This window comes from Macaca nemestrina, chromosome 11, assembly GCF_043159975.1.
Source record: "Macaca nemestrina isolate mMacNem1 chromosome 11, mMacNem.hap1, whole genome shotgun sequence".
Taxonomy (NCBI): Eukaryota; Metazoa; Chordata; class Mammalia; order Primates; family Cercopithecidae; genus Macaca; species Macaca nemestrina.
Window position 1 is genome coordinate 14,100,661 of NC_092135.1, and position 25,429 is coordinate 14,126,089.

The following is a 25,429-nucleotide window of genomic DNA, read 5'->3' on the forward strand; positions in this document are numbered from 1 at the left end:
GGTCTTAAGATTTTTAGAAAAATTACATAAATCGAGGGGTAGCTGTTGGAGTGTTTGTGGTTAAAAGACTAGGTTGCATTTCAGTCTCTTGTTTTTGGGGTTTGGCAAGGATACAGTTTACTTAGGTCGATGGTAAAGTCACAGGAGGAGGAGGGTTGCGGATTTAATCAAAAATAGTTCTTGAAAGTGCGTGAGGATAGTGCGTGAGGGTATGTGCGTGAGCGTGCATGAGTGTCTATTGACTAATTGTTACATCTTTCAAGCAAGAATTAATTATGGTTATTATGTCATAATAACCATAATAACCTTAAGGTTATTATGTCAGCCTGGAATGTTTCATGGAAGTTCAGCTTCTACAATTAGTTTGTTAGGAATCAAATCTGAGTTCATCTTCAGTGGATTTGGCAGGGACCAGGGCTTCCGCGATGGTGAGTAATAGCATCCCCCAAAGTTAAAAATACCAAATTCATGGCAGTCTTCCCGTGACTGGTTAATAGGGTGGCAGTCACTAGTCCACTGAGATGACTTATTTAAGGGGAAAGTGTGGGCGATCTTGGTATTATGGCCCTGAAGTAAGAAGCAGATGTCAGGTATAGTTTCAGTATAGTCACCCCCAAATGTTGTGGGCCTGGAGCAAGGAGGGTAGCACTCCTGAGCGGGGTGATGATTTCTGGGAGGTTGGTTGACTAAGAGACCAAAAATTGGTAGGTAGACCAAACATTGGTAGACCAAAAATTGATATTAACATGGACAAGGGATGTCCGGACTAAAATTTGCTGTGTTCGATGAATGTAATATCAAGGATATATAGTAGGGATCAATATCTGTGGGGATCAGATTTGATTGTACAGCCAATAATAGTAAATGTGTAGCAGTTGATTAAGACATTAATACATGCTTATATACATGTGGACTGCATTCATAATGTGTTGTTATGAATATATGTACTATGTACGGATAAGCAATAATAGTACTATAAGAAAAGCCCTCACCATGATTTTTTGAAACCACTTTCATTCTATTTGTTTTACTTTTATCCTTTGTTTAAATTGTTGTTCCATAGAAGGACATGTTCTTTATATTTGTTCAGTGCTAGATGACCCATTATCCTGGCATCCTTATATATCAATCTGATATGGGTAACTTATGTGATAATACACATAAGCCTTAATTGTATCTTACGGTAATTAATAGAAGATGTAAATCCCGAGGAATAAAAAAACCTAACCAGCACAATTAGCTCTTTACTTAGGATGCTAGCTAATTTGTCAACTGAATCAGAGTTCAGACTTCTTTCTGCTTCATCATAGAGTATGACCACCTATAGTGAATAAATGTCGCATCACTTTTTTTCTTTTCATTATTAATAACCATTGAAATTAACCAGTATTTCCACACCCATCACCACACTTCAAAATAAATTGAAAGAAAACATAAAATATATCTATAGTTCATGAACTGGCTTATATTTAAAGAAAATACTTATGCTTGCTAGCACTTCAGTTTAAATATTTAATTAAAAATTCAACTTGTTCTACTGTATACACGTCTACATTTTATGTCTTATTTGGAATGCTGTGATAGCATATATTATTGTATGCAAATATTTACTCTCTCTCTCCTCCCATAAGAGGTATATCTTTTCTTCCCTCAACAATGTTGGACTTAGCCATGCAACTTGCATTGCCTAAGGGGATGTGAATGGATCTAACATAGCCTATATCTAAGCAGAAGACTTAAGATTTTGTGGTGCGGACTGATCTCTCTTGGTCCTCTCCTCTGTCCCAAGAAAGTGCATGTCTCACACTGAGAATATCCTTTTAGCCTGGGTCCCTGAAAAAGACACATAAAGTCATGCTGAACAGAGCTACAGCAGCATGTGTGCATGTATAAAACATGGATGAGGATTGAATGTTATTCTAAGTCATCAAGATTTCAGAGTTGTTTGATATGTGGCAGGACTAACCAATGCATCATCTAATATGTATAGCCTTTCAAACATATATGAGGAAAAGATGGTTTCTTTCCTTGATTTTAGAGTAATTAATTACATCCTTGAAACTATGTTTTGCTTTATTGTGGGATAAAGATGTTCTAAGTCTATTTTTAGCCTCTATTATTTTTCACCAGGATGCAGAATCCACAACCCCCAAGTATCTCAGCTTCTTTATAGCAAATAGTACTAACAGAAATCAAATATCTGAGCTTTAAATTTGGATATGAGAATTGCTGGTGGGCAAAAGCACTGTCATAGCTGTAAAAACACCAATAGTCATACAGAAAAATTTTACCTTTTAAAGAATAAGATTATATAATTTTTAAAAATTTAAACGAAACTAAAACTTTGTATTTTATTAAATGTAAATCTTTTTTATTTACACTTTTACACTTCGGTTTTTGTAACCCTTCACCCTAATTCTGATTTTTTTTATCTTTTATAAATCATATATATCTTATCTGCTATTTTGTAGTCACTTTATTGACACAGAAGGGTTTTCATATATTTACCAGAGTATATATGGGTTTTGTATTGACTTAGTTCCAGAATTTTTTTTTTCTTTGTGTGATTACTTTATTGTTTTATTGATACTTAAATGTTGAAAAATATTTTCACAGTTACATGTTGGACATCAAACAATGGGGGCTAGATTTCTGCCTCTTGACTATAGGCTAGTCCTGTATAGAAATAATTTATAAGTGATTAGTTCTGAAGATATTTGTTTTTGATTACTCAAACAGAACTAAAATTGAATAGGTAAAAACAAGTTATTGTCACAGAAGCCTCATTTTTAAATATAGAGTTGCGTGAGTAATCTAGGAATAAAGTACTTCATGTAATCTAGCTCAACAGATGACCAGCAGTATTCCAAGCTAGATATTAATATCTAATTGAGAAATCATTGTGAGTACTTACATAATTGGGAATACCTCTTTGATATTTTACAGTATCATGGGCAAATGTCCTTATAAGCACATTTCTACTTGGGATGCATGTTGAATAAGGAAAATATGAGAAACAAAACTCTAATTTTGATTGCTATGTAGCTATTCATTTAAATATGCAAGCTTTGCATGAGTCTTTCTTTTGAACGTATTGGCTAATATATGGGGTAGATTGGAGATAAATTGATATTTTAGTTTGAAAACACTGATGAGAACAAAACTCTTCTTTCCATGTTCAGATATAGGGCATACCTCTTTACACTGTGCTTCACAAAGATCACAGGTTTTACAAATTTAAGGCCTGTGGCAAGCGAATCTATCAGCCCTGTCCTATAGTTTGTGCTCATTTCACATCTTGGTGTCAGCATTGTTTCGTCATAAAATAGTTTTAATTAAGGTGTGTACATTGTTATTTTAGACATAATGCTATTGCATACCATTTAATAGAGCCTAGTATTAACATAACTTGTATATGCACTGGAAACCAAAAAATATCGTGTCACTTGCCCTATTGCAATATTCACTTTATTGTGGTGGTCTGAGATTGAACCTGCAATATCTCTGATGTATGCCTGTCTTTGGGCATAAAACAGCATCCTTCTAAGCCTCCGTTTGCTAAATCATATGATGGGAATAATTATATACATCTCATAAAGTTCTTGTAAGGATTACCTGAAAATACATTTTTTTGTATGAATGAGTTTGTTCTGATTAGATTTTAATTCTCATAACTTTGTGTCCTGTTGACTATTGTTTTGTGAATGAATAACACTGGCCTAGCACATAATTGGTTTTCAATTAATATTATACAACCATTTATTGATTGCTCCTTAAGCATTATCTCTCTTCCCTTAAACTGTTTTTTAATATTAATATCCACCATGGTGAACATTTACAGGAAAATAGTCTCAAATTCTTGGCAACCAAATGACGCAATCACTAACTCACACTTTCTTCAATGTCTTTCCATTGCTACATTGCTTATTAAAGTATGCTGACTTTTGTCATTTTTCGTATCTTTCCAAACACGATTTTAGATGATATATTATTCTTAATCAATTAATCATTAGTGTGTATTCTTTTGGCTCTTTTTTAATTTTTCTAGGATTACTCAAAAGTTTGACAGTAAAATGATTATTATTCAGTACTGTATGTTAGACGGAGACTTTGTATAAGACTTTTGAAAGGAATATCAACAAAGATTATTTATTCATGAAGAGTGTCTGTAATACTACAGTAAATGATAATTTTTGGCATGATAACGAATGACCCACTAGGCACACATGAATATCAACAGTGCAAAATTCATAAAAATGAACATAAATTCAAAATCATATATATGCATATATTAACTGTGTGTTTCTATTAAAAGTTTAATGATGCTCATGTTTTAAAAATGCAAATATAACTATTCTTTATCTGAAATATTTATTAATTTAAAAAAGTATGTGGAGAAACTAAAGAGTGTTTTAACAAGCCTCCAAATGCTCAAGGATGAAAACTATAAACACTATGTCTAGGATAAAAAAAGTGTAGTGTTTACCTTAGGGAGGAAAGGATTGTGAGGTGACTGAATAATTAGCATTAAAGATAGGTTTATTTTGTAAAGGATATGAACATAGTGTTTCTATCTCTAGAAGATAGAACGTGAGAAGATTGACTTCAATTATGAATGCAGAGCTCCCTGAGACTTCTGGCAATAACTTCCAAAGAGAAAGAGACCAAGCAAAGGAGATAAGTTCATTCTCTATAAAATGTGTAAACACATTAAAAAAAAAAAAAGGCTTTACAAATGCTTTAACTTCAGGCTTGCTTAAAAATATAAAGGAGTCAATTCGATCTTTCCAAATCGAAAATACAGAACAATGCATTGAAGCATTTCAGATAACCTCTCGCTCATGTTTATTTCATATATTTTCTGATTTTTTTCAGTCATATCAATATATTTACTACTCTTTAGAGGTATGTGTGAGGGGTGTATGTACATATGAGACAAAAAGATTTTATTAAGAAAATGAAAGGACAAGCCACAGACAGAAAATATTTCCAAAGCATATGTAGGATAAAGTGCTCATTTCTAAAACATATAAAGAACATTAAAACTCAATAATGAGATATCTAAACCAATGAAAAATAAGCAATACAGTTTAATAGAATTACTAAGCCTCAAAATAAAGATATATGATGGCCCAAATATATATATATATATTTACATACTTTCAAAGATACGTAAATGACTAATAAACAGAGAAATAATTATATGCTCTGACAATTCCACTCTTAAGCATTTACCCAAGAGAAATGAAAATATATGTATATAAAAGTTCTTACAAACAACTGTTCATGGCAGCAATGCAAAAGATGCCCCAAATGTAAGCAATGTAAATGTGCGTCCTCTGTTAAATGAATGAACAAAATGTTGTATATCCATATACTAAAAATCATTTAGCAATACAAGGGACTGAACAATGAATAAAAATTATGATATGGATAAATCTCCAAAACATTATACTAAGTCTGAGTTTCTGAATGTTAGTAGTATTGAATTTTGAGGATAAATAATTATTTGTCATGCAGAGGCTGTCTGTACTTTGTCGAGTGTCTAATAACATCCCTGACATCCATCTACTAGATGCTAATAGCACCCATCCCACTTGTGACATCTAGACATGTCGGTAGACATTGTAAAATATTCCCTGGGTGCAAAACTACTCCTAGATGAGAGTCACTACAATAAGCAAAAGACCAACTATCTGACTGTATTTGTAGGAAATGTTCAGACAAGGAAAATCTACAGAGACAGAACATAGATTAGAAGTTTCCTGTGCTTGAGATGGAATAGAGGGCTGACTACCAAAGGGAATAAGCGATTTATTTGAGACGAAGAAAATGTATTAAAACTTAATTATGATGATGAAAGAATTAACACTGAAAATCTACTAAAAGTCATTAACTTGTACACTTAAAACAGGTAGACTTTGTCATGAAAATTATCCATCAATAAGGCTATTAAAATATTAATAACTAAGTATGTTATAACTAATCTTGGGAATTATATATGTCACATATATGTTAACTAAGGAACAACAAAGACAACCACAAATTTCTAAACAACAAGATAAAAATATTACAATAATAAAAATTAAAAGGACATGTAATTACTATAGAGAAAAGGCCAGCAAACTACAGCCCATAGGTCAAATTTAGTTAATGGCCTGTTTTTGTACAGTTCTCAAACTATGAATGAGTTTCTCATTTTTTACAAGTTTAGAAACAACAATAAAAAACAGAAAAAAGGATATGAGACAGAGATCTTTTGTCTGATAGACCTTTTATCAGAGACAAAGCCTAAAATACTTATTTTCTAAAATATTTATAATTTAGGTTTTTGCAGAGAAAGTTTGCTGTCTTCTACAAAAAAGGAACTAATAGAGTACCATATACTTCTCATCATAAACTATATGTTCCAAGAGACAATGGAATGATATTTTTAAAATATTGAGACAATAAAATTATCAGTCAAATATAAAATATCTTTTATAAGTGAAGAGAAAATATATGCTTTTTCAAAGACTGGGGTAACTTGTTTCTAGTGTAACAACCCAACAAAAAGTTTTAGAGAAACTTCAAACAGAAGAAATTTTATGCCAGATAAAAATTTTGATCTGCACAAAGTAGTAAAGCACACCAGAAGTGCAAATATGTATATAAAGTACTTGAAACAAACCTCTTTAACTGATAGTCAACTGTTTTAAGCAAAAAATAATAACGTCTTAAGAGGTTTGTAAAATCTGTGAAATTAAATACTATTGTCAAAATTGCAACTAGGATGAAAGAGGTGAAATGGAGTTGTACTTTTGTACTCTTAATAAATTATATGTAAAATAATAAATTAGTTGATAGACTGTTGTAAGTTAAAATATTATAAGCTCAGGAATAATCACTAGGAAATAAAATAAAAAGGCATAAATAATAAGCCAGCAGAGGACATAAAATGTAATTAGAAATATATCTCATAAACTGAAAATAAATTAAGGAAAAAAGAAGAAATAGACCCACTAAAGAAAAGATGAGACAATTTTAATACATATTTTCAGATCATAGACACCAACCTATTTTTATTAATAATTACATTAATAATAAATAGTGTAAATAAAAATAAAATTCCAAACACCCCCAACTGATTGAACGTACCCACCTTTTGGCCAAGGGGATTCCAAAGTAAACCTGAAAACCTACTCCAGGCCATCATGGGAAGGAAGGAGGGGTCAGACATGCCTCATTATACTATCCTCCCTTTGGAATTCAGGCACGACTGACCAGCACTGACATTAAAACAGAGATCCTAAGAATGCCAAAACAGACTGTTTGTAGCAATAAAATACCAAATTTCAACCTGACGCTAGTATAGCCTTGCATGACAGATAGTAGGTCCTGAAAGAAATCAAAACATTTTACCTCAAAATATATTTGCTGGACATGTTTCGAAATGGCCCTGCAAAGCTGTCTCTTGTGGGGAAAAATCTACATTCGAATAGAGAGTCTTTTCCCCTTTCCTGGTCTTTTCTTAATCCAGGAGAAATTTAAGAGTCTGATACCTTTTTAGGTCTGATAAGAGACATTTACTAGCTATTTTCTCTGAAACCTACTACCTGAAGATTTCATCTGTGTAATAAGAATCTTGGCTTCTGCAGTCCCTTACCTTAACCCAAACATTCCTTTTTATTCATTCCAGGTCTTTAGATAGTAACTTAAGTCTTACACCAATTTCCAGTCAGAAAATCTTTAAATATACCTATGACCTGGAAGCCCCTGCTCCAAGATGCCCTGCCTTTCCAGACCAAATGAATGTATACCTTACGTGTATTTACTGCTCTTTAGAGGTAGTAAATACCTTTGGATCCCTAAAAGTGTAAAACTTTTTCAAAGACTGGGATAACTTGTTATAACTTTTGATCCCTAAAAGTGTAAAAACAAGCCGTAACCCAACCACGCTGGACAAGTGTTCTCAGACCTCTTGAGACTGTGTCTTGGGCCTTGGCCACTCATATTTGGCTTAGAATAGACCTTATAAAATATTTTACAAAGTTTGACTATTTTTCATTGACAATACCTATTTTCTCAATCTAAGAAAGGATATATACCACAAACCTATACTAACATCACATTTAATAATGAAAAAGAATATTTTCTTCCTAATATCAAGGACAAACCAATAATGGCCACTTTACTACTTCGACTAGAATTCCTCACCAGTGAATTAAGGAAAGGAAAATAAATAATAGCAACTATAAAGCATACAGATACATAAATAAGGATATTGTCTTTGTTGTCAGATGCCATAATTGCATATATAGGAAATGCAAAGCAATCTACAAAAATACCACTACACGTAATATGTGAGTTTAGCAAGATCACAGAATACATGGTTAATACACACAAACTCAATTATATTTCTATATTTTTGCAATGGACAATTGGAAATTGAAAGTTTAAAAGCAATAACGAATGTTATAATTGCACTCCTGAGAGAAATTAAATAATATGTCTATTAATGGAGATATGCCGTGTTTAGGAATCAGAAGAATCAGTAATGCTATGGTACCTGTTCTCATCAAATTGATATACAGCTTCAGTGAAATTCAAATCACAATGCCAATTGACTTTAGCATAAAATTATCACTATAATTAAATATGTTATATTGACAAGAAGAGGAATTAAAATGGCCGAAAAGGTTTAACTAAAGAATAACAAAACTTGAATACTTGAACTATTTGATTCCAAGACTGACTATAGGGAAATTTGCATAGGTCAATGAAAACAGAAGAGAATCTAGAAATGGACCCACAATGTATATGGTCTACTGACATTCTTATGAATATTACCATGATATGTCAATGGGAAAAAGTATACTTAGTATTTTTTCAATACCAAAAAAGATGCAGAGCAACAGGACAAAACTTAGCAAACATGTACTTTAACCTTTATCTTATGTACAACAATATCAACTTAAAATGTGGCATATAAATGTAAATCTAAAAAAACTAACGTTATAATATTTCTTGAAGAAAACATGGGGGAAAATTTTTGCAAGTTGGGGATAGACAAATATTTTTAGTAAAAACACAAAAAGCATGAGCCATATAAGAAAAAATAATAAATTGTGTTTTACTGAAGCAAAATCTTATGCTGTTTAAAAATATTAAGAAAATATAAGCAACAAAGTGGAAAAAAAACCCCACCGTGATATATGATACGTATATCTGAAAAACAGCTTTTATTTAGAATATATAAATATTCACAATTAAATTATGAAAAGATACTGGGCTCCCCAAATAGGCAAAAACAATGGAATATTTCACATGGAAGATACAATAATGACCGAAAACCAAATGAAAAAATGTGAAACATCATTAGTTGCACTAAAATGCAACTCAAAACCATTATGAAATTCTACTGCACATCCACTGGAATGGTTATAATCAAGAAGACTGACAATATCAATTGGTGGTAGGGATTAGCAAAACTGTAACACTCATCCATTTCTAGTGAGAATGTAAAATTGCATATAGACATTGAAAAACTAACAGCTTGGGTAAGCGTTAAACATACTTTCTTTTTTTTATTTTTTTATTTTTATTTATTTTTATTTTTTTTATTTTTTTTTTAAATTTATTTATTATTATACTTTAAGTTGTAGGGTACATGTGCATAACGTGCAGGTTTGTTACATATGTATACTTGTGCCATGTTGCTGTGCTGCACCCATCAACTCGTCATTTATATCAGGTATAACTCCCAATGCAATCCCTCCCCCCTCCCCCCTCCCCATGATAGGCCCCGGTGTGTGATGTTCCCCTTCCTGAGTCCGAGTGATCTCATTGTTCAGTTCCCACCTATGAGTGAGAACATGCGGTGTTTGGTTTTCTGTTCTTGTGATAGTTTGCTAAGAATGATGGATTCCAGCTGCATCCAAGTCCCTACAAAGGACTCAAACTCATCCTTTTTTATGGCTGCATAGTATTCCATGGTGTATATGTGCCACATTTTCTTAATCCAGTCTGTCACTGATGGACATTTTGGTTGATTCCAAGTCTTTGCTATTGTGAATAATGCTGCAATAAACATACGTGTGCATGTGTCTTTATAGCAGCATAATTTATAATCCTTTGGGTATATACCCAGTAATGGGATGGCTGGGTCATATGGTACATCAAGCTACCAATGAGTTTCTTCACAGAATTGGAAAAAACTGCTTTAAAGTTCATATGGAACCAAAAAAGAGCCCGCATCTCCAAGACAATCCTAAGTCAAAAGAACAAAGCTGGAGGCATCACGCTACCTGACTTCAAACTGTACTACAAGGCTACAGTAACCAAAACAGCATGGTACTGGTACCAAAACAGACATATAGACCAATGGAACAGAACAGAGTCCTCAGAAATAATACCACACATCTACAGCCATCTGATCTTTGACAAACCTGAGAGAAATAAGAAATGGGGAAAGGATTCCCTATTTAATAAATGGTGCTGGGAAAATTGGCTAGCCATAAGTAGAAAGCTGAAACTGGATCCTTTCCTTACTCCTTATACGAAAATTAATTCAAGATGGATTAGAGACTTAAATGTTAGACCTAATACCATAAAAATCCTAGAGGAAAACCTAGGTAGTACCATTCAGGACATAGGCATGGGCAAAGACTTCATGTCTAAAATACCAAAAGCAACGGCAGCAAAAGCCAAAATTGACAAATGGGATCTCATTAAACTAAAGAGCTTCTGCACAGCCAAAGAAACTACCATCAGAGTGAACAGGCAACCTACAGAATGGGAGAAAATTTTTGCAATCTACTCATCTGACAAAGGGCTAATATCCAGAACCTACAAAGAACTCAAACAAATTTACAAGAAAAAAACAAACAACCCCATCAAAAAGTGGGCAAAGGATATGAACAGACATTTCTCAAAAGAAGACATTCATACAGCCAACAGACACATGAAAAAATGCTCATCATCACTGGCCATCAGAGAAATGCAAATCAAAACCACAATGAGATACCATCTCACACCAGTTAGAATGGCAATCATTAAAAAGTCAGGAAACAACAGGTGCTGGAGAGGATGTGGAGAAATAGGAACGCTTTTACATTGTTGGTGGGATTGTAAACTAGTTCAACCATTATGGAAAACAGTATGGCGATTCCTCAAGGATCTAGAACTAAACATACTTTCATATGACCTTACAACTTCACTTTCATTTGCCCAAGGGAAATTAAAGAAAAAAAATCTATGTTCAAGTAATGACTGTTTATAAGCAACTATTTAAATCCTCTTTATTCATAATAGTCAAAAACTGTCAATAGAAAAATTGATAAACAAAGTGCTTTATGTGTGTATACAGCCAAAGGCTACTCAATAATAAAAAAGAATGAACTGCCAGCACCCACAGAATTTATGAATCTCAAAACAATTCGTTGAGAGAAACCATGCCTCCAAACCCATATATAATCAACGATTCAACCTTGATGTAAGCATAATGCATTAGGAGATATTTTACCAAAGAGAAAAAAACAATGTGAATGACATTTAAAAAATGCATAATTACATTACTGATCGGAAAAATGGAAATTAATCCCACAATAAGATAGCATTTTATACCACGATTGGTTAATAAGCAACACATACACAAGTCAAGAATCCTGGCTATAATAAATGTTGGCAAAAAATATGAAGGACTGAATGTACTTTTCTACTTCTGGTAGATGTATAAATAATTCACCTTTAAAAAGCATTAACTCATAAAGGTGGGCACATTATAAAACACAACTCATCCATTTCTTTGTGTTTGTGTGTACATGTGTGTGTGTTCACTTAAGAAACTTACTGGTTTGCAGGAGGCCTGCACGTGAATGTACAGCATGTCTTGTTCACAATGAAAAAAACAAACCAACATTGATCCCCTGAACACAAAACAAATTTCATTCAGGTAAATGGGATAAGTAAATATGGGGAGATTCAAACAGTGGAATTGTATAAAATAGGGAATATGAATGAGCTACAGTTACGTGCAACAGCATAGGTGAATGTTAGACTAGAAAAACCTTGATATTTATAAAGCTAAAAAAGATATATCACATCAAAAAGCATCCATGAGTGAATAACACCATAACATGACAGCAAAACCATGAAAAATAAAATTGAGGATGCTTGGTACCAGTAGTGGTTGAAGAAATAAAGAGTCAGAAAGAATATGTTTTCATAAAGCATATACATTAAAAATGCAATCAATAGAAAAACTAACTTTTTGATTTACCAAAGAATAGTTATACAGCTTGGCACCCAGGGAATTCTTTAATAAGGTGTTTTACCTTAATTAACTTTGGAGATCCACTTAAATATGGTTGGAATTCATCTTTCTCATTTGTTCCTTCTTTGGCTAACACTTTTTAAGGCTTAGAAACAATGGTTGCATGAAATATAACTAGAAGTTCAGTAACTGATTAGTGCAGAAATACTTGTCAAATATTTATTTTGAATTACTTAGGATAAAGAAATACTCCTCTATGCTGTGTGAAATTCAATAAAGATTTTTGTTTGTGATACTATGAACACATTGTTCTCTGGTGTCTGTCTTTATTCAATCCTCTTAGAACACAGCTTTTTACCATGGTCCCGAGATTATCATGCTCCGGAGGTTATCATGGTTGACTGTAGAATACAAGACAAAATGTGTTACCCTAGTGATGGTTTATTTATATTTTTAAATAGACTTTATTTTTTAGAGCAATTTTAGGTTCACAGAAAAATTGAGAAAGTATAGTGATTCCCCATGTCTTTTCCCCTATGCATACACAGGTTCCTTCGTTACTACAAAGAGTGGTGTGTTGTTGCAATTGATGAACTGGCATTGATACATGTTTATCACTGAAAGACCCCAGTTTACATTAGGGGTTACTTGGTATTATACATTTTATGGTTTTGGACAAATGTATAATGGCATGTATCCACAATTGTATGATCCAGAGTGGTTTCAATGCTCTACAAATATTCTGTGTGCCACCCATTTATCCCTTCCCCCCTTTCACCCCCTGTCAAAGGATGATCTTTCTGTCTCCATAATTTTGACATTTTCAGAATGTCATATAGTTGGAATCATAAAGTATATGGCTATTTCAGATTGCTTTTTTTCACTTAATATGCACTTAAGTTTCCTCTACATTGTTTTTTGACTTGATAGCTCATTTATTTTCGGCACTAAATACCAGACAATGGAATATTATTTAGCGCCGAAGATAAATGATCCAGGAAGTTACTGAATGATCCATTCAGTTTATTGATCCATTCAGTTACTAAAGGATGTCTTAATCGCTTCTAAGTTCTGGTAATTATGAAAAAAGCTGCTGCAAACATTCACATGCAGGTTTGTGTGTGAACACTGAGTTTTCGACTTGTTGAGGTATAGTAAGAGTATGTTTAGTTTTATAAGAAACTAGTAAATTGTCCTTTGAAGTGGCTGGCTGTACATTTTTTTGTGTTGTTGTTGTTGTTGTTGTTGTTGTTGTTGTTGTTTTCATTCCCAACAGCAGTGAGTGAGGTTTTCTGTTACTCTGCAACCTTAGCAGCATTTGGTGTTTCAGGATTCTGGAATTTGGCCATTCTAATAAGTGTGTAGTGAGTAACTCACTGTTGTTTTCATTTGTGTTTCACTGATTAAATATAATATAGAGTGTATTTTCATGTTCTTATTTGCTATCTGTATGTCTTCTTTGGTGAGGTGTCTATTAAAGACTTTGGTCTATTTTTCTTTTTTTTTCTTTACTACTATAATATTTTTTTTTAAATTTTTTTTATACTTTAAGTTCTAGGGTAGATGTGCACCACGTGCAGGTTTGTTACATATGTACATATGTGCCATGTTGGTGTGCTGCACCCATTAACTCATCATTTATATTAGGTATTTCTTCTAATGCTATCCCTCCCCACTCACACCACCCCACATCAGGCCCCAGTGTGTGTTGTTCCCCACCCTGTGTCCAAGTGTTCTCATTGTTCAATTCCTACCTATGAGTGAGAACATGCGGTGTTTGGTTTTCTGTCCTTGTGATAGTTTGCTCAGAATGATGGTTTCCAGTTTCATCCATGTCCCTGCAAAGGACATTAACTTATCCATTTTTATGGATACGTAGTATTCCATGGTGTTTATGTGCCACATTTTCTTAATCTAGTCTATCAATGATGGACATTCGGGTTGGTTTCAAGTCTTTGCTATTGTGAATAGTGCCACAATAAACATACGTGCGCATGTGTCTTTATAGCAGCATGATTTATAATCCTTTGGGTATATACCCAGTAATGGGATTGCTAGGTCAAATGGTATTTCTAGTTCTTGATCCTTGAAGAATTGTCACACTGTCTTCCACAATGGTTGAACTAGTTTACAGTCCCACCAACAGTGTAAAAGTGTTCCTATTTCTCCACATCCTCTCTAGCACCTGTTGTTTCCTGACTTTTGAATGGTTGCCATTCTAACTGGTGTGAGATGGTATCTCATTGTGGTTTTGATTTGCATTTCTCTGATGACCAGTGATGATGAGCATTTTTCATGTGTCTGTTGGCTGCATAAATGTCTTCTTTTGAGAAGTGTCTGTTCATATCCTTTGCCCACTTTTTGATGGGGTTGTTTGTTTTTTCTTGTAAATTTGTTTAAGTTCTTTGCAGATTCTGGATACTGGCCCTTCGTCAGATGGGTAGATTGTAAAAATTTTCTCCCATTCTGTAGGTTGCCTGTTCACTCTAATGGTAGTTTCTTTTGCTGTGCAGAAGCTCTTCAGTTTAATTAGATCCCATTTGTCAATTTTGGATTTTGTTGCTATTGCTTTTGGTGTTTTAGTCATGAAGTCCTTGCCCGTGCCTATGTCCTGAATGATGTTGCCTAGGTTTTCTTCTAGGGTTTTTATGGTTTTTGGTCTAACATTTAAGTGTTTAATCCATCTTAAATTAATTTTTTGTAAGGTGTAAGGAAGGGATCCAGTTTCAGCTTTCTACATATGGCTAGCCATTTATTAAATAGGGAATCCTTTCCCCATTTCTTGCTTTGTCAGGTTTGTCGAAGATCAGATGGCTGTAGATGTGTGGTGTTATTTCTGAGGCCTCTGTTCTGTTCCATTTGTCTATATCTCTGTTTTGATACCAGTACCATGCTGTTTTGCTTACTGTAGCCTTGTAGTATAGTTTGAAGTCAGGTAGCATGATGCCTCCAGCTTTGTTCTTTTTGCTTAGGATTTTCTTGGCTATGCGGGCTCTTTTTTGGTTCCATATGAACTTCAATGTATTTTTTTTCCAATTTTGTGAAGAAACTCATTGGTAGCTTGATGGGGTTGGCATTGAATCTACAAGTTACCTTGGGCAGTATTGCCATTTTCACGATATTGATTCTATCCATGAGCATGGAATGTTCTTCCATTTGTTTGTATTCCCCTTTATTTCATTGAGCAGTGGTTTGTAGTTCTCCTTTAAGAGGTCCTTCACATCCCTTGTAAGTTGAATTCCTAGGTATGTTATTCTCTTTGTAACAATTGTGAATGGGAGTTCAATCATGATTTGGCTCTCTGTTTGTCTGTTATTGGTGTATAGGAATGCTTATGATTTTGCACATTGATTTTGTACCCTGAGAATTTGCTGAAATTTCTTATCAGCTTAAGGAGATTTAGGCCTGAGATGATGGGGTTTTTTAAATATACAGTCATGTCATCTGCAAACAGGGACAATTTGACTTCCTCTTTTCCTCACCGAATACCGTTTCTTTCTTTCTCCTGCCTGATTTCCCTGGCCAGAGCTTCCAACACTATGTTGAATAGGAGTGGTGAGAGAGGGCATCCCTGTCTTGTGCCAGTTTTCAAAGGGAATGCTTCCAGTTTTTGCCCATTCAGTATGATATTGGCTGTGGGTTTGTCATAAATAGATCTTATTATTTTGAGATACACCCAATCAATACCTAGTTTATTGAGAGTTTTTAGCATGAACGGCTGTTGAATTTTGTCAAAGGACGTCTATTGAGACAATTTGTCTTTGGTTCTGCTTATGTGATTTATTACATTTATTGGTTTGCTTATGTTGAACCAGTCCTGCATCCCAGGGATGAAGCCTACTTGGTCATGGTGGATAAGCTTTTCAATGTCCTGCTGCATTCGGTTTGCCAGTATTTTATTGAGTTTTTTTTATTTCATCAATATTCATCAGGGGTATTGGTCTATAAAATTGTCCTTTTTTGTGTCTCTGCCAGGCTTTGGTATCAGGATGATGCTGGTCTCATAAAATGAGTTAGGGAGGATTCCCTAGTTTTCTATTTATTGGAATAGTTTCAGAAGAAATTGTACCAGCTCCTCTTTGTACCTCTGGTATTATTTGGCTGCGAATCCATCTGGTCCTGTGCTTTTTTTGGTTGGTAGGCTGTTAATTATTGCCTCAATTTCAGATCCTGTTATTGGTCTATTCAGGGATTCAACTTCTTCCTGGTTTAGTATTGGGAGGGTGCACGTGTCCAGGAATTTATCCATTTCTTCTAGAGTTTCTGGTTTATTTGCATAGAGGTGTTTATAGTATTCTCTGATGGTAGTTAGTATTTCTGTGCGATCGGTCATGATATCTCCTTTATCATTTTTTATTGAATCTACTTGATTCTTCTCTCTTTTCTTCTTTATTAGTCTTGCTAGCAGTCTGTCAATTTTGTTGATCTTTTCAAAAAACCAACTCCTGGATTCATTGATTTTTTGAAGGGTTTTTTGTGTCTCTGTCTCCTTCAGTTCTGCTCTGATCTTAGTTATTTCTTGCCTTCTGCTAGCTTTTGAATTTGTTTGCTCTTGCTTCTCTAGTTCTTTTAATTGTGATGTTAGGGTGTCAATTTTAGATCTTTCCTGCTTTCTCTTGTGGGCATTTAGTGTTATAAATTTCCTTCAACACACTGCAGTAAATGTGTCCCAGAGATTCTGCTACATTGTGTGTTTGTTCTCATTGGCTTCATAGAACATCTTTATTTCTGCTTTCATTTCGTTATGTACCCAGTAGTCATTCAGGAGCAGGTTGTTCAGTTTCCATCTAATTGAGCAGTTTTGATTCAGTTTCTTAATCCTGAGTTCTAGTTTGATTGCACTGTGGTCTGAGAGACAGTTTGTTATAATTTTTGTTCTTTTACATTTGCTGAGGAGTGCTTTACTTCCAACTATGTGGTCAATTTTGGAATAAGTGCGATGTGGTGCTGAGAAGAATGTATGTTCTGTTGATTTGGGTTGGAGAGTTCTGCAGAAGTTTATTAGGTGTGCCTGGTGCAGAGCTGAGTTCACGTCCTTCTTATCCTTGCTTTCTGTCTCATTTATCTGTCTAATGTTGACAGTGGGGTGTTAAAGTCTCCAATTGTTACTGTGTGGGAGTCTAAGTCTCTTTGTAGGTCTCTAAGGACTTGCTCTATGAAGCTGTGTGCTCCGGTATTGGGTGCATTTATATTTAGGATAGTTAGCTGCTCTTGTTGAAGTGATCCCTTTACGATTATATAATGATCTTCTTTGTCTCATTTGATGTTTGTTGGTTTAAAGTCTGTTTTATCAGAGACTAGGATTGCAACCCCTGCTTTTTTTTTTGCTTTCCATTTGCTTTGTAGATTTTCTTCCATCCCTTTATTTTCAGCCTATGTGTGTCTCTGCATGTAAGATGGATCTCCTGAATACAGCACACTGATGGGTCTTGACTCTATCCAATTTGCCAGTCTGTGTCTTTTAATTGGGGCATTTAGCCCATTTACGTTTAAGGTAAATATTGTTATGTGTGAATTTGATCCTGTCATTATGATGTCAACTGGTTATTTTGCTCATTAGTTGATGCAGTTTCTTCCTAGCATCGATGGTCTTTACAATTTGGCATGTTTTTGCGGTGGCTGGTACCAGTTGTTCCTTTCCATGTTTAGTGCTTCCTTCAGGAGCTGTTGTAAGGCAGGCCTGGTGGTGACAAAATCTCTCAGCATTTGCTTGTCTGTAAAGGATTTTATTTCTCCTTTACTTATGAAGCTTAGTTTGGCTTGATATGAAGTTCTGGGTTGACGATTCTTTTCTTTAAGAATTTTGAATATTGGCCCCCACTCTCTTCTGGCTTGTAGAATTTCTGCTGAAAGATCTGCTGTTAGTCTGATGGGCTTCCCTTTGTGGGTAACCTGACTTTTCCCTCCGGCTGCCCTTAAGATTTTTTCCTTCATTTCAGCCTTGGTGAATCTGACAATTATGTGTCTTGGGTTGCTCTTCTCTAGGAATATCTTTGTGGCGTTCTCTGTATTTCCTGAATTTGAATTTTGACCTTCCTTGCTAGGCTGGGGAAGTTCTCCTGGATAATATCCTGAAGAGTGTTTTCCAGCCTGGTTCCATTCTCTCCATCACTTTCAGGTACACCAATCAGACATAGATTTGGTCTTTTCACATAGTTGCATATTTCTTGGAGGATTTGTTTGTTTATTTTAACACTTTTTTCTCTAAACTTCTCTTCTCACTTCATTTCATTCATTTGATCTTCAATCATTGATACTGTGTCTTCCACGTGTTCGAATCAGCTATTGAAGCTTGTGCATGTGTCACATAGTTCTCATGCCATGGTTTTCAGCTCTATCAGGTCATTAAGGTCTTCTCTATGCTGTTTATTCTGCTTAGTCATTCATCTAATCTTTTTTCAAGGTTTTTAGCTTCTTTGAAATGAGTTGGAACATCCTCCTTTAGCTCACAGAAGTTTGTTATTACTGATCTTTTGAAGCCTGTTTCTGACAATGTGTCAAAGTCATTCTGCATCCAGCTGTGTTCCGTTGCTGACAAGGAGCTGTGTTCCTTTGGAGGAGAAAAGCCACTCTGATTTTTAGAATTTTCAGCTTTTCTGCTGTGGTTTCTCCCCATCTTTGTGGTTTTATCTACCTTTGGTCTTTGATGATGGTGACCTACAGATGGGGTTTTGGTGTGGATGTCCTTTTTGTTGATGTTGATGCTATTCATTTTGTTTGTTAGTTTCCTCCTAACAGTCAGGACCCTCAGCTGCAGGTCTGTTGGAGTTTGCTGGAGGTCCATTCCAGACCCTGTTTTCCTGGGTATCACGAGCGGAGGCTGCAGAACAGCAAACATTGCAGAACAGCAAATGTTGCTGTCTGATCCTTACTCTAGAAGCTTCATCTCAGAGGGGCACCCAGGTGTATGAGGTGCCAGTCAGGCCCTACTTGTCTCTCAGTTAGGTTACTCAGGGGTCAGGGACCCACTTAAGGAGGCAGTCTGTCCGTTCTCAGATCTCAAACTCCGTGCTGGGAGAACCACTACTGTCTTCAAAGCTGTCAGACAGGGATGTTTAAGTCTGCAGAAGTTTCTGCTGCCTTTTGTTTAGCTATGCCCTGCCCTCAGAGGTGGAGTCTACAGAGGCAGGCAGGCCTTGTTCAGCTGCAGTGGGCTTCACCCAGTTCGAGCTACCCAGTCACTTTGTTTACTACTCAAGCCTCAGCAATGGCAGATGCCCCTCCCCCAGCCTTGCTGCCACCTTGCAGTTCAATCTCGGACTGCTGTGCTAGCAGTAAGGAAGGCTCCATGGGTGTGGGACCCTCTGAGCCAGGGGCAGGATATAATCTCCTGGTGTGCTGTTTGCTAAGACTATTGGAAAAGTGCAGTTTTAGGGTGGGAGCGTCCTGATTTTCCAGGTACCATCTGTCATAGCAAAGGTAGTCCTTTCTAATCTTTGACTAAGAAAGGGAATTCCCCAACCCCTTGCACTTCCTGGGTGAGGTGATGCCCTGCCCTGCTTCAGCTCACCCTCCATGGGCTGCACCCACTGTCCAACAAGTCCCAGTGAAATGACCCCAGTACCTTAGTTGGAAATGCATAAATCACCTGTCTTCTGTGTCGCTCACACTGAGAGCTATAGACTGGAGCTGTTCCTATTTGGCCATCCTGGAAGCCGAATCATTGAATGTGCTCATCATTCAAATAGTGAAAATTGTATCCAATAGATAATTTTTCAACCGTCTTCCCTCTCTGAGCCTCCCATCTTCTTGAGTCTTCAATGTTTATTTTTCCACTCTGTATGTCCATGTTTACCCATTGTTTAGCTCCTACTTTCAACTGAAAACATGTGATACCTGACTTTCTGTTTCTGAGTAATTTCACTTAGGGTAATGGCCTCCAGTTCTGTCCATGTTGATGCAAAAAACAATTTCATTCTTCTTTATGACTGAATAGCTTTCCATGGTATACATTTTTAAATTCCATCATCCATTGGTGGACACTTAGGTTGATTCCATTTTTAAATTGGATTGTTGGTTTTCTTATTGTTGAGTTGTAAGAGTTTTTGTATATTTTTGATAACAGTGCTTATCAGATATGCCTTTTGGAAACACTTTGTCTGTCTGTGACTTTTCTTTTCTCTTTTTAAATTTTTTTTTGCATTTTGTATATATTTTTTGTCTATGACCTTCCTTTTCATTATCTTAACAGGGTCTTTTGCAGAACAGACCATTTTTATTTTGACAAAGTTTATTCATCCTTTCTTTCATGGATATGCCCTTGGTGTGGTATCTAAAAAGTCATTACCAATCCCAAGGTCATCTAGATTTTCTCCTATGTTATCTTCTAGGTATTTCATAGTTTTGCATTTTACAGTTACGTCTACAATTACTTTTGAGTTAATTTTTGTGAAAGATGGAAGGTATGTGTCTAGGCTCAATTTTTTTGCATGTGGGTGTCCATTTGTTCCCATGCCATTTGTAGAGAGTAATTGTTTGCTATTATTTCAACTTGAAGAAAGTTGAGCAGATTTTGTAATACTACTGCTTACAAAGAGATATTCTCTTTTGTAAACTTTAATCTCTAGGAAAACATCTTAGAAGAACTGCCTAATTTTCTGGCAATACTCATTTGTAGAAAGCCTGGTAGATTTGCCTTAGGTTTTATATAAGCCAGTGTTTCAATGCAGGATTTCACTGGAAGTTGAAGAGGGCAGAAAAATACCTGACACATTTCTCTTACTGTTTGACTCATTAAATTAGAATAGGTCTTTGATAAGTTACATTTTTATGCACATCTGAATGCTTTTTACTGTAGGTCTATCTGACATTTAAAGGAGTATATTCTACAGAATTTCATAAATACTGTTAAATACTGAGTTCTATTTTTGATGGATGGAGAGTACATTTTATTTACCATATTTTATGATGCTAAAATGAAAATTATCAAAATACATTTTAACAGTCTCTGAAATTTAGGTGGATATTATAAAAGAATGTCCATTTTAGCTGTAGATTTTCTTTCTTGATAGTATACATGAAATAATGGTTATTCTGAAAATCTATCATGTCTTAGATTCGATGAAATAAGGTAATAACCAATTGTCAAGGTGTTAACAAGAAAAATGGTTACCTGTTTTATTGTCAGTTCTTCTTTATAAAACTCATAAGACTAAATTACATGATACCAGGGTAGCCAAGAGATACGTATCTATAATGTAACATAGTAATACGGGTTATGTGAATTAGTGAATATTGGAAAACACAAATTGCCAGACTGTAATTAGGAAGGATCCTTACTGAATCATTTGCATTACTGTTTTGGAAAGCGGTTAAACTTTTCTGGTCAGCAATTACTGTATGAAATAAGTTCTTAGGTCAATCTAGGGTTTTAGAGTATATTTATGAAGGATAATGCCAACACACTTATAAAGGTCATTAAGACTATTGGAAAGCTGTAAGAAAAGGGTTTGGCACCGCATGTTCTCACTCATAGGTGGGAACTGAACAATGAGATCACTTGGACTCAGGAAGGGGAACATCTCACACAGGGGCCTGTCATGGGGAGGGGGGAGGGGGGAGGGATTGCATTGGGAGTTATACCTGATGTAAATGACAAGTTGATGGGTGCAGCACACCAACATGGCACAAGTATACATATGTAACAAACCTGCACGTTATGCACATGTACCCTACAACTTAAAGTATAATAATAATAATAAATAAATAAATAAATAAATAAAACATAATGGACAACCCCTTAATTTGGGGGAAGGAGAGTGCTATAGAAAAAAAAAATATATATATAAAAAAAAAAAAAAAAAAAAAAAAAAGAAAAGGGTTTGGTTTTCTACAGGCAGATAGGAAAATGGACCACAAGCAGTTATGGGCATAGTAGAAACCTTCCAGTGCACAAACAATATCTCTATTTAGAGTCAAGAAAATCTTCATGAAGAGAAGGTTTTATCAATTTACAGATAGTAGAGGCTCAACAATAAGCAGGTTTAAGTTCAGCAAAATTTTTCAATATGTCAGAAGAAAATTAAAATTCTGTGGTCTGTATTTCAGATAAGCCACCATCCTCCATTTTAATTATACACCCTTCTCTGTCATCTGCTCTTTATCTCTTCCTAATACCCAGATACATACCAACAAATGAAACCCTTGTATCAGATTTTAAAAAGATTTTCTATCATACTTCTGGAATTGTGCTAAATAAAGTTACTTCTTTTTCAATATTTGTCCTATGAGTTGTTTAAATAATGAATCTGACTTTAAAACTCATTAAATATTTTGAAAATGCAAGCATCAAATTGTGTAAATATATAACTGTTTGTACTTGAGATCTGACTATTTTCAAACTATGTTTCTATTTTTCTACAGTTAGTAGATTTCAGTTAAATGCTGATAAACTTTGAAGGGCATTGAAATAAACAAAGACAGTAATGCATTTGGAAAGGACTGAAAATTCCAAGTTATCTCTCACCTACTAGAAATCATGCACATAAATGTAAGCCCATTGGAAAACTGTGAGACCATAGACACAATATTTGTTTGTGCAGATTTTTGCTTATTTTTAAATAAACATATATTTTTAAAATAATTTAAGTGAGCCTCAATGCTTACCAGCTTGTCCATGAAAATTCTGGTCATTGGATAAGGAGTAGTAGGCTACGTAATTACATATGAGAGTTTATTGATATGAGGCTGCTCCCTTATTATTCAATATTTAATATTTGGCAAGGGCACTTTGAACTGGATCTTATTTGCTGCTGAAATGGCTTCTTTATTAAAGCTAGAATGTTGCACAACATTGCTATACACCAGTGTGTTCAGTTTACATAAAAGATTGAGAGCAATGAACAAATGGCATGGGGTTCATTGGTTTGGTTCCATCAAATACCAAATCACCCAATGGTTGTCAGATTAATTAAACATCAAATAGCCTCTTAAGGTTTATCTAAGGCTTCTGAGATGGGAATGACCCTGCAAGGATGGTGATTTTCTTTCAAAATGATAACTATATTTTGAATCAATGACCATTAAGTGGTACTGTGTACCTAAAAAGTGGGAGGCATAGGCCTGTGAACTAAGGAGAAGAAATAGTGCCTCTTACCTCCTAATTTGTAATGATTCCGGTGGGACTGTGCTTTCCTGATACAATTTTAGATTTTGTTGTAATGGAGACATGCTAATGCTGAATTATCAGGGAGAGGGGCACTTCTGTTGGAGCATAGTAATATTTCCGTCATATCTAAAGTTGTGAATACTGACCAAGATTCTTTTGTCAGTATATCAGCCTGACGAGAGGAGAGTGATTATATTGGGAGGGGAAATTGATTCTGGTTATCATGCTGCTACATAATGTGGGCAAAAAGGTGCATGTCTGCAATGCAGAGGAATCCCAGCAGAGTACACCAATGCTTCTTGGTGCTTCCATCCTAATGAGTACCTATAAATGGAAATTTTTGGCAACTGTGGTCTACTAACAGTACCACAAGCAAGTCCTCTCAGCTATTTACATATCTGTACTACCCTGAGGGCAAGTAGACTAACCATAAGGAAAACACAGAATGGGTGGTAGAGAAAGGAGATGATGAATATCAATTTTCCAGCAAAATGAAATAAAACTTTTCCATTTCTTCTTTGGATTTATAAGTTTATTCTTTTAAGAAATTCGAATGGCAACTACCTTAAAGAATCAACGATAGGGTTGGGCGCGGTGGCTCAAGCCTGTAATTCCAGCACTTTGGGAGGCCAAGACGGGCGGATCATGAGGTCAGGAGATCAAGACCATCCTGGCTAACACAGTGAAACCCTGTCTCTACTAAAAATACAAAAAATTAGCTGGGCGTGGTGGTGGGCGCCTGTAGTCCCAGCTACTCAGGAGGCTGAGACAGGAGAATGGCATAAACCCGGGAGGCGGAACTCGCAGTGAGATGAGATCGGGCCACTGCACTTCAGCCTGGGCGACAGAGCGAGACTCTGTCTCAAAAAAAAAAAAAAAAAAAAGAATCAATGATAGGACAAGGTGAATTTAGCATGGAGCTCAAGTGGCTCTGACTGTACTGTAGCAGGTATTTTTGTAGCCCACTCATGTTTCCTCACCCCAACAAATTCATTGCATACCAGACCAAGTTGCTACTACCAGCACCTGCCTTTCTTTCCCTAATGTCTGATACTCGTTTCTGAAGCCCACTTGATCTGCTTTTGCAGCAGGTTAGAAACACCAGTGTGCCCCTTCCTTAAGAGCTTTTCTCACCAAATGAGGGACAGGGGTTGGTGGATAAGTAACCAAGGCTCCTTTGTGCCTTAGTTGGTAGAAACCTGATAACAGTCCTACACTGGTTCAGTTTCCTTAGGGCTGTAGCCTCTTGTCTTCCACAGTCATCACTGGATTATAAGTTTTCTGACCATCTTCTTGCCTTTCTCTGCTGAACTTCCCCGTTCAACTACTGGATTTTTCTTCAGTTTTTATATAAATTACTTATATTTCAATCCCCGTATCAGGGTCAGCTTTGGGGGCAATTAAGCAGGGACATTGACAGTGTCAGAATTATCTGACAAATTACCAAAAATAGCTTCCTTGTGTTTCCAGAACTTGGATATTTACACTCCTTTTATTCAAATTATATAGAGACAGAAATGAAGTCTTGATCATTGAAAAATAGAGGGTGACCTGTGACTGTTTTAAAGTCAAGGAAGAGAATTATTACTTTTGCCCCCTCCACCCTTTTTTCTCCATTTGGTCTCTCAGCCTTGTTTCCTGCACCCATTTTCAGCCTTCATGCTCTCCCTTCCAGCTCGTTTAACCCACTGGGAGGGATAGGGCCTTAGTGTCTAAAATCTTCCTCACACAGCATTCTTTTTTTTTTTTTTTTTTTTTTTTTTTTTTTTAATTATCTTCCTTCAGGAAAGTAGAGAAAGAAAAAGAGGAATGATTTTAGAAACACACTCTCTAGTTTTGTCACCTCTACTACATTTTTTATTACTGGCTTTTATCTCTTATGCATAGAAGCATTACCTAGGTCTACAAGTATTTTGTTTCTTTTTGGAAGTAACCCAGGAATGGACAGTTGCCTGATAAAACCATATGAAAAGGATATTATTCTTACTGCATTTTTTAGATTAAGCACATTTTCCAAAGTCATGTAGCTAGTACCTGGAAGAGATTTTGATTTTTATCCAATTCCCTGC

General features: G+C 35.4%; 1 long non-coding RNA gene across 2 annotated transcripts in view; it reads left to right on the forward strand.

Moving 5' to 3' along the window:
- The first annotated feature begins 333 nt into the window (after nt 1-333).
- LOC105492516 (uncharacterized) overlaps nt 334-25,429 on the forward strand; it is a 241,312-nt gene continuing 216,216 nt past the window's right edge. For both annotated transcript variants that reach the window (XR_011609688.1, XR_011609687.1), the window contains exon 1: nt 334-428. This is a non-coding gene — a long non-coding RNA (uncharacterized lncRNA). The remainder of the gene's footprint in view (nt 429-25,429) is intronic.